A 10839-nucleotide genomic window follows, 5' to 3' on the forward strand; every position below is an offset into this window, starting at 1 on the left:
ATGAACAAAATACGATAAAATATTTACAGTATATCCCAGTGTTAGTAGCACTTTACAAATTCGGTTTATTGTTTTAAACGTAACCGACTAAATAAATATTTAACTGTCAATTATTTTCGCAGAATCATATAGTATTGAATAAATCATTGCGTATTGCGTATTATGAAACGATATACGTTGTGCAAATCGTATTATTTTCAATTATTAATGTACTTAGTACTTGTATGAGATCTCTTGTACTAATCGTAATTTTTTAATTTATGTGTTTACCGTAACTGAATGTATTAGTATAATCGCGTGACTTACTATTAATAAAAATTAGAATTGAAAATAACGCGGATAGTTTCCTTAAATCTGCTATTTTATATTTTTTTTTTTTTTATATAGTAAAATTTAAGAAAATATAATTACAAACAAAAAAAAAATTGTTTTATTAATTAATAGATAAAAATTATAAAACTACACGACGAATAATATTAACTTTTCTTATCGCGATATTAGTTAGTAGTTATTTAACTAAAAATTAGTAACCGATAAATTTTTATCATAATTTTATTTTATAATTAATTTTTTTTGGGAGCGTAAAAAAAATAATGTTAAATAAATCAAAGCAATCTATTTATACGCATACATACCGTAAATCTATTTATTTATTTATTTAATTTATTTTTTTTTTTTAGTTAGGATCAATGTGAGAATTTATTTTCTTTTTTTGTTTTGTTAATTTTACAACGAACAATAAATTAGTGAGTTTCGGTACGTATATGGTATAGGAGTTTTCTATGTAAATATATTACAATTTATTTTTCGTGAAAACGGGTGGAAGTTGGCAATAAATGATAGAGTTTTATGTAGAATGTCAAAATTAAAACGATAGGTGAATTCAAATTATATTTAGCCCGGATGAATTAGCTATTTAAAAAAAAAAGAAATAATTTAAAATACGGAAATGAAATATAACGGTTAAATTATTTTTATATTTTATATATAAATGTTTAAAAAAAATTAATAAACCCACCGGGTCGGTCTAACGGTAAACGCGTGGTCGTAAATCAGCCGATTTCGAAGTCGAAGTTCTCAGGTTCAAATCGTAATAAAGATACAAGACTACAAATTTACCGGTACAGTCACATTACACTGAAAATGTACCGGAGGCTAAACAAAAAAAGAAAGGGAGATAAGCAGTTAATGAATTTAATTGTCGAGGAGATTATAAATAAAAGTATTTAAAAAAACAAACGATTAGTAAATACATATTTAAAATTCAGAATTTTTTTTTTAATTTGATTATATTTTCCGGAAGTTTTTTCGATTCGTCTTGCAACTTAATTTGATTTTTAACTACGCATTTCGTTGATGTTAAGATAAATGATAAAAAAGTTGTTTTTATACTGATAATGTAAGTATATATACTATTCCGCGATCCAGACCACGCTTTCGTGCGGTATATGTTCAAGTTAGAAATTTTACGGTTGAACAATTTTCATATTACATTTTTTCGTAGATATACATTGTATATTTGCTTAATAAATTACTCGTTAAAAATTTCACTAATTTTAATTATTCTGAATCGCTCATTATGCGTAAAATTGTGCGGTTTATTTTTTGATTACGGTTTCTTATCCGTGTGAAATTATTCCCTACTTAAAATATCTCTCTAATTTCTTCATAATTATTCTTATATCATGAAGGTGAAATAGTATCTGATTTTAATATTTAGAAAAATATTTTAATCGTAATTTTCTGCCCTGAAGCATTAAAATAATGGTTTAAATAAACAGTCCAACAGTAAAACTTATACACTTATTTAGTGCTTAGTTGTTATTTATTTGTAAACTTTTTTTAAATTATATTTACTATCTTAATTTACAATTTAGCATCTAAATTGGTTGTAATCTTTTAAATGTATACTTAGTCCGTACTTTTTCAATTAACATTTTATTTAGATTATCTTTAATGAAAAAAAAAAAAATTATGCAGAGTTAAATAGAATATTTGAAATTTGTTAAACATTTTTGCAAAATATTTTTTAAGTATATGAATAACTAAAAAAAATATTACATTAAACAAATTTAAATTCACATTCACGTTTAATTTAAATCCAAAATTTAAATATCTTAAATATTTATGAAACATAAACTAAGTAAATAATCAGTCTATCCAATTCAGATAGTAAATCCTCTATCAAAAGAAGCCATAAGATAGTAAAGTACACCGATGTGGAATATGATGCATAATGAAGCGCGTTTTTCACAAATTTGTATTTTTTAAAAATCACTGTTTTTTTTTTGTTTTTTTTTTTGAGGTTTTTAGGGGCATCGACTACTTTGGTCATTAGCCCCATCCCACTTCAAAAAAAAATAAAAAAAGGGTTCAAAATTTCACATTTTCATGTGTCAAAAAAATGATCAAAATTTTACTTTTCTTATAACTTCTGATCCAATAAAATTACTTCCTAGGCTTTCCTTTCGGCCATCCTTTTTTACGTTTCTCCATTCTTCTGACGGCCTCAACCTCTGATGACGGCGTATCTGAGGCCTCAGACATGGCATCGTCTTCCTCTATTTCGGATGCCAGTGACGTTCTTCGGCTGACGTCAGTTGATGAAACTTTCGCCGGCGCTGTTAGCATCTTTGCTAAAGAATCTAAATTAATGCGCGATGATGTCTCCGCGGCGGATGAGCCGGACTCTATCTCTACTGCAATACTGGGTCCGGCTGAAATAGATGCTCTCACCGAAGCCGGTCTTTGCGCTTTGGGAGGCTCTATCGGTACAGGTTTTATTTCATCTGCGCCTGGTGCTTTTTCTATAATAACTTGCACCTCTGTTTCCGCAGATTCAGGTTTTCTTGTCACAATTTCTTTGGATTTGTGACTACACGACGGAGCGATCTGTTTCTCTTTGTCAGATAAATCAAGATTTTTAATTCTTACACAAGTCGGTGACTTTACAATCGCAGATTTAGCTGGTTTTTTAAACGGCGCTGGTGCGTCTCTCATGTCAACGGCGTCGGTCCGGGGATGAGCCTTCTCATCTTTACTTTGTTTTCTCTGATGAGTCGACTCGATCTTCGAATCGATGATTCTTTCGATCATCGTCGCAAGACTTGGTGCCATCGTGTTAAGCGACTGCTCCACATTAATTTTAGATGTGGAAGGGGCAGCCGCTGCTTCTGCATAAGAAGTCGATGGTCGTGGTGTACGCTTATTAACAATCTTCTTTGCTTCAGGATAGCTTACCTTCTGAAGCGTTTTGACTTCCTGAATTGCTGTTTCTAATTTATATGTAGGGCAGTTTCTTGAACGACAATTGTGATGCCCTTTACAGTTAACGCAGGTTGGAGGGTCTTTACATGGGTAACCCTCATGTGTTTTCTCTCCACATATATATATTTCCTGCGCTTCACATCTTGCTGCTGTGTGTCCGAATCGTTTACACTTAAAACATCTCATCGGCTGCGGGATGAAAGCTCGTACATCAAGCCGATGGATGCCAGCTCGTACCTTTTCAGGAAGATTCGGCCTATTAAATGTCAAAACATGCGAGGCCGAAGGAAGAATCTCACCGTTTCTTCTCATAGTAAGTCTGCGACATTGAGTTACTCCCTGACTCGACATTTCTTGTACAATTTCTTCTTCTGTACAATTAAGAAGATCGCGACAAACAATAACTCCTCTGGATGAGTTCAGTGTGCTATGCGGTTGGACAGAAACCGCAAATTCACCGATCTTCTTCAACGTCAAAACTTTCTGGCTTTGCATGTCGTTGATGGTTTCGACATGCGATCCATTAAAAGTTTTACGAATATCCTTGACAGGACCACCGGCACAATTTGTAACTTCTCTTGCGATAAGGAATGGACTAACTTTTTGAAAGTTTCCATTCTCCCTTGTAATAATTAAAAATCTTGGCTTTGGTGCGCTATAGCCAAAAAGACTTTTCTTTAATTCTTTACTAATCCTATCAGCATCTTTCTTTATACTATCAGATTCTTTACTTTTTTCCTCTTCGCTTGCGGCGAATCGGAGGTTTCTAAACGAGGGTGTTTACGTGCACCCTCTGCCACGTTTGAATGTTGAATATTCATGAACAGCGGGTCCCTTCTGTAGCAAGGCTAGCCGCCGGGAGTAGTGTAAAAAAGCGGGTTTAAGACCCATTTCAAGGTCATTCGACGCTGCCGGCTGAGGTGTGGCATGTGTGAACCCCTGGTGCGAGGCTAGATGAGGCGAGGTGAGCACCTCGTGCGAGGCTATAACAAGGCGAGGTGAGCACCTCATGCGAGGCTATAACATTGAGCTACTGACCACCAATCACATCCGCTCGACTCCGATTAAAACAAAAATTAATCTTTTCCTTATAAAACAGGAAAACAGTCAACCCACCGCATCCTACCAACTGGTATAAATAGCGAAGTTCAAACAGTGCACTACCATTTCAAAAGTGGATTTGACTGCAGACGAATCGGTATTCCAAGAATCGACAATTAATATTTATTTTAATTGCTTAACAACATCTGGTTGAGCCAATTATTTTTTCTTATCAAAGCCATAAATTATTTTTATTTTAAGTTCTTATCTACTAATCACATCCGGTCGAGCCAATTATTTCTTATCAACGCTATAAATAATTTTTTATTGTTATCGTCACGATAATTAATTCCACGAATTGAACCAATTATTTTTTTTTATCAAAGCCATAAATTATTATTATCAATATTTATTTTAATTGCTTAACAACATCTGGTTGAGCCAATTATTTTTCTTATCAAAGCCATAAATTATTTTTATTTTAAGTTCTTATCTACTAATCACATCCGGTCGAGCCAAGATCATGCGGTGGTGGGGAGGGACGAGCTGTGTGTGGTATAGCAATCTATTTAGCTATGGTACAGTAATATTAATACACACACACACACACACACACATGTCCCCCGTATACCATCGTTGCACTCTCCCTCTCACAAAAACGGTATGGAACACACTATGGTATAGCATCGTCTCCGCGCGTGCTAGTGGCTCTTCATGTGCTGCCCTTCCGTGAGGGTTTCCAGCGTCTCCTGGGGCTTCCAGCGACGGCGATCCTGTTGGACCCCCGCCGCCAACCTCCAGAAGCTGGCCTTCCAACCCCACTTCCAGACCATGTTTTAATATGTATACCATGTTAGCCACGAATTACTCCACATCCTCCGATGTGGTCGTCTCGGTCCTATCGTTAAATACTTGATTCAATTCCAGCGGGATACTGACATGGCCCCACGGCAGAGTATTTAGTCTGTCTATAGCGACACGTTTATCGTCAAAATAACTTAGAGCCAATTTGTTCTGTTGGATAGTTTCGATTATGTGTTTTTTAGATCTAAACATCTTCATGGTCCTGTACACAACAGTATTACTGTCGAGCAAACACTTTTTGTAATCTTCTAATTCAATTTCGTTTTTAACTACATTCTTTTTTATTCCTTTAGCTTTTTTGATAATTTTTCCAGGACCAGTTTTGAACGTATATAGTTTTGCTCTCAAGCCGATGAACTCTCGGATCGGTATTCCGCTGCACTCATCCTTGAATTTTCCTATCACTTTCTTATTCTTCAGCGAGTGACAGGGATGAGCTACCGGGTAGTCGGACGTGTCGAAGTAATCTGCGAACGTACTTTCTTGTAGGTCTTGGTAAAAGTCGTCAGTTTTCACTTCGTAGAAAAAAACTGTCCGTATCCATGTACAGTAGAGATATTTTCGATCCGTACTTTTTTTTCATAACATCATAGTGAAAGTCATACATAAGAGTCTTGCTCAACTCGAGCACGGACAGGCCCACGTATATAGGTTTGTCGAAATATATCTTTTCCTTAGCGCACTGAACGGCGCATAGAGTTTCATTATATATGATCCTATCCTGAAAGGTAGGTTTACTGATGAGCTTCATCAGCCTTTTTTCAGAGGAAACCAATTCAATGTTGACCCTCTTTCTGACGTTCTCCATACATTTTCCGAAAACTGCATTGTTCATCAGTTTAAAGAGGTCTTTTTCAAATTCGTTTCGAGCTGTTTGGCGATTCAGCGTGTTGAGCTCAATGTAGCCCTTCAACCATGCGGACTGTGCGAACTGCAACATTTTGTGAACTTTGGTAACCCGAAGTCCGTTTCTAATCGCCTGTTTTAGGGTGGAGAAGTGGCAGATATATTTCGACTTGTTCCGTAACGATGGGATGAGTTTGGGGTAATTAGAGATCGGAGGGGTTTCGTTCGTAGGCAGAAAGGGAAAGTCACTGTGCGCATTGTGGAGGTGTGAGGGATATTCGACATCTACTTCGAGTATATATCCGGTTGGACCATCGTCTGGTATGGCCATGAAATTTGCCATCACAGAATCTTTTTCTTCAGTCGTTACCCACCGTATATCCTTGTACGGAAGACATTGGCTCAAGGCCCAGCCGTATAAGTTGTTGGCGTCAAGGTAGATGAGGTATTTGGGCGGTTGATGGGGATTATATCCATCTGGGATGTAGGGGTTATTTGCTTCCCCATGTTTTTTAACACAAACCGAAATACCACCGCGGATACCTTTTTCAAAGAACATGTAGATGTCGTAATCTGTGATCAGTTCAAGTTGGATATTCGTTTTGAACAACATCGCATCGAACGAGAAACCAGGTAGGGTGAAGTAATGCGCACAGTCTAGACTATATTCCCTAAGGCAAAGGGATCTGAAATTTTCGAAAACGTCCGACAGGAGCAGCACGTCGCATTTCAGGTAAAGATCGCTATATTGACCTAGTGTGTTTATTTTGAAATGGTCCCACACTTTTATCGCATGTTCATAGTCATCTTCGGATATACCCGATCCCATGAGACTGCTGTAGAATTCCTCTATCGGAGGAAGAGAGGTCTCTTCTAGGGTTTCCCAAGAGGTGGTGTACTCGTATGGGTAGACTCCTTTTCTGGTAACAAGGGGCATATCCGATTCGTTGAAAAACCTTTTGGTATGGTTGAATTTATCGGTAGGTATGGTTTTTACAAGGTAATCTAGGCTGGAGGCCATGAATCGGTAGGTGTCGATAAAGCGAACGGAAATACGGTCGTTGATTCTCTTCGAAAAGGAGATGTATTTTTCGGTAGAGTTCGGGATCACAGTGATTTGTTTTTCGTCATAGCCTAGTTCTCTGACGATGAAATGGGAATCATAGTTTGAACTGTTATGTATGAAAACGGGGATGAAGGTCCGACTAACCCTTTTCAGGTTACATATGGAACATAGTGCTGCGCGGTAGTTTCCTGTGATGTGACAGTGGTCTCTCACCGGTCGGACCTCAGGGGTGAATTTCACATTACACATCTGACACTTTGTGGCTGAGTCGAAGGAATTTCTGTCTTCTTCAGAAAATTCCATTACTTTGTACACTTTTAGGACTTCACCAACACGAGCAGCTACGTCATGGAGGAGTTGCATAAACGAACAGGACGCTTCTTTTCCTCTGTAAAGTATAGGGTCTGTTGGAATCACGTTTCGAACGGCTTCCGGCGTGGAAGGATGAACTACAAAATACACACAATAGCTCATGGGGATGTGCTGCTCCGTAGAAACGGTGTATGAACTTTTGGGGTTAGGATAGCACTTTGCGATCGGTTTTAAGATACATTCAAAATCGGCGTAACATACTATAGGAACTGGAAACATATGATGGTAATTCTTGAATTTCAGTACGGGTTGAGAGCCGTCTTCCTGCACTTCGGGGAGAACTACTCTTGCAGGAGGATTACTGCTGCATCTTACAAGATGATCTGCCATCTTTCTCGCACAATCTTTATCAGTTTTGTAGTAATAGGTGAAACACCTCTTACAAATCTTAATTCCGTACTTGTGTTTCGTCAGCTGGGATCCTATCAACCTTTCGAAATCGGAAATGAAACAGAAATGACGACGATCACCTTCGACTAGCAACAAAAGATCGAAATGGTCATGATTTTCAGCAGAACAAACCTTGATCGGAATGATGTTTTCGTTTTCATCTACCGAGTAAATGTTTACAGAAACCCCGTCGTTCATTTTTTCGAATTTGTAGACATCACTCAAAGGTGTTGGAAAGTTAATGGAACCAAAATTATACTTGTTTAATAGGGCGTCGTATCTCTTATCTATACGATTACGATGACGACCTTGCACGTACTTGCACAGGATCGACCATACGAAACAAAGATCGTCGTTATTCTTCACGTTGACGACGGCATGTTTGTGCAGGATGGATTTAGGTAGAGGAATGAAAGATGACCCTTTGAGTGGACGGTAACGATTTATGCGAACTAAGACCCCATCGATACTCAGAAGGATCCAGCCGCTCTGCTTTCCTTCAAAATTGGTCTCTTCGCGGAGCAATGACTCGAACGCGGCTTCTATCGAGTGTTCGATATCGTTCACGTTGATGACCGCAAAGTTTTTTGTTTTGAAGCATATGTCTCTATACTCATCGATCATTGGCTTTTCGTACGACAGCTCGATTAAGATGTTGTATTTTATAGAACCATAGCGATCAACCGTTTCGGTCAGCAACGTTCCGATTTCAAGCTTCATAGAATTTAAAAGTGGTCCGATGTCCTTGTTTGTTTGATTGTCATTCTTGTAGTAATATGTGACCAGGTTGCAATTGAATGCATTTTCAACAAGGATGAACCGACCGACTTGATCGATCGCAGAGAGTCTGATCTTCTTGTAACGGTTTTCTCCAGACATGTTCCTGCAACAAAAACAGCAACAATCACGAATTAGATTGTGCTCGAATATGAGCCTATATATATATATCGGGTGAGAATTAATAATGCGAATAATTTTAATAATATTTATGTAGTCTTGTATACTTACATTAGGTTTATCGCAGTCGGTCTAATTGCTGTATTAAGCTAACAATTATGATGTTGTAGGCGTAAATCAAACCAAACTCGGGTAACTTACAATTTGACTGTTTAAGTAAATCTAAGGCTGGTTATCCGAATAAAAGCACTAGTACGACTTACTCTCACGAAATCCAATGCAGGACTGAAGAAATCGCGCAGAGGAGACAGCTTAAGTACCTAGTTGGCGGACTTTAAAGGGAGCAGCTACTTGAGTTTTCATTTTCAACCGGATGTGTGTACACAGTATCGATTCGTTCTTACGAATCAACATTTGAAATCGGATCAGAGTTAATCAAACGGGTAAAGTCCATTTGATAATTTAATTTAGTTGTCTTGTATACTTAAGTTTTAACTTAGTCGTAAATTAAACCAAACTCGTGTGGGTTACAGATAAATTTGACTGTTTAAGTAACTCTAATGCTGATTATCAGAAGATAAAGGCACTAGTACGATTTACACTTAAGAATTCTAATGTAAGAATGAGAAATCGTCCAAAGTTGTCATTGTTTTTATGCTCATTTCATATTTGTTTATAATAATTTAGGATGCTTTTACGTTTGTGTTATGATCTTTAATATTCGAATTATGACTTTCATTTTCATTTTATGATTGTTTAAGTTATTTCATGTTCGTTTATGTTGAATTCATGTTTTTATCATGTTAGTTTCATGAACTTTTATGTTCGTTTCGTATACTGTTCAGGTATGGTTCATGTTCGTTTATGTGTGTATCACGTTCGATTATGATCCTTTCATGATCTTTTATGTTCATTTTATATCCATCGTTTTTATGTACCTTTCATATTTTTTTTTTGTTAGCCACATGAAGCATGAGTAGTCTATAACTTAGGTTGTACAGATTATAATACAATTTGCAATTTAAAAAAAAAAAACATGATTCGTTATATAATCTGAGCGAAGATTATATACACACACAATGTAATTATATTTTACCTTTTTAATTAGATGTTTGTATAATGGAAACAAAATTTTAGATTTTGTTTAATTAAATTAATGTTTAATTTTACAGATAAATATAAAAATTTTATTTTAATTATATCTATATGACATAACATAAAAGAGGACATTTTTAATAGTTTTCTTTTAATTTTTTAAATTTATTATTCTACTTTTTTATTAAATTTATATTTTAAGAGATTTTACTGTTATTATTTCTAATTTCTAAGACGCTAACTTATCTTAGGAAGGTTTTAATTAGTGTTTGTACTAAAAGTTAGGAGAGAACACCATTAATGCTTAGAGGCTTTCTTCATAAACATATCTTATTAAGAATCAAAACACTTACCTTGTTATTTAATATGATGCTTCTTCTTCTTTGGTTCAAATATATATTCCGTATTGAATCAATATAAACATGAGATACAAGTGAACACAACGAGATACAAGAAGTGAATGAGTTAAACAGTATTTATAATAACGCATTATATACCTCTTCTTCCCACCACTCACACAATGCCGTCATCTCGACCAATAGAAACACGAGAGTTACTACACGCGCACAAAGTACACACCCAAACCGCGTGAGCTCGAACATGTTTGAACAGGAAAAAACCATTACGTCATCTCGACCAATAGAATCACGGAAATTATCACACGCGCACAAAGTACCACACCCAAGCCACGTGATCGATAGCGACGTCCTGACCTCGAACAGGAAAAAACGAATATTAAAAGCCTGTGCGTTGCCTCGTCTATGTGTATCCAGTCAGGTATACAACATATGACCACTAATATGATGCAACTCTAATAACATTTGAAATCGGATCAGAGTTAAACGAGTAAAGTCCATTTGATAATTTAATTTAGTTGTCTTGTACATTTACATAAGTTTAAATGTAGTCGTAAATCAAACCAAACTCATCTGAGTTACAGTTAAATTTGACTCTTTAAGTAACGCTAATGCTGGTTATCAGAAGATAAAGGCACTAGTACG

At 36.1% G+C, this 10839-nt stretch overlaps 1 pseudogene; it reads right to left on the reverse strand.

The window, feature by feature from the left end:
- Positions 1 to 4960: 4960 nt before the first annotated feature.
- LOC142327881 (uncharacterized) lies at positions 4961 to 6709 on the reverse strand (annotated as a pseudogene).
- Positions 6710 to 10839: the final 4130 nt, after the last annotated feature.

This window comes from Lycorma delicatula, chromosome 7, assembly GCF_047948215.1.
Source record: "Lycorma delicatula isolate Av1 chromosome 7, ASM4794821v1, whole genome shotgun sequence".
NCBI lineage: Eukaryota > Metazoa > Arthropoda > Insecta > Hemiptera > Fulgoridae > Lycorma > Lycorma delicatula.